The 382-nt window shown below is 50.3% G+C and overlaps 1 protein-coding gene across 1 annotated transcript in view; it reads left to right on the forward strand.

The window, feature by feature from the left end:
• Window positions 1-382, forward strand: part of LOC119591987 (vicilin-like seed storage protein At2g18540) — a gene marked incomplete at its 5' end in the record, with an annotated part of 14,341 nt that overhangs the window by 4,415 nt on the left and 9,544 nt on the right.

Below are 382 nucleotides of genomic sequence, written 5' to 3' on the forward strand. Positions count from 1 at the left end.
TAATCAGATCAGTGTGACGTGGCTTTGTTATCGTTTAGGACTACTCTATTTCCTCAATGCCAAGCGACAAGACCCAAGGCAGGTGCAAATCAGCTGCTCGATTCTGTTCCAAACATGTTGACCAAGACTGACTGCCTCAGGACCTGGTGGCGACGGCGCAAATGCAGCGGCGACGGTGGGAGATTGAGGCGGAGGACCTGGAAGCCGAGCAGGAAAGTCTCAGAGCGCAAACTGCGGATCTCCAGGAGCGAAATGCAACGTAAGGTGGCCCTTTTTACAGTTAGACAACTTAATTATCTTAGCATAGTCGAAAAGACGCATGATACTGCTGTGTTCAGAGGACAAACTGATGCATAGATTCCACGGAGAAGATGCAGGCGAG

This window comes from Penaeus monodon, chromosome 29, assembly GCF_015228065.2.
Source record: "Penaeus monodon isolate SGIC_2016 chromosome 29, NSTDA_Pmon_1, whole genome shotgun sequence".
NCBI classification, from domain to species: Eukaryota; Metazoa; Arthropoda; class Malacostraca; order Decapoda; family Penaeidae; genus Penaeus; species Penaeus monodon.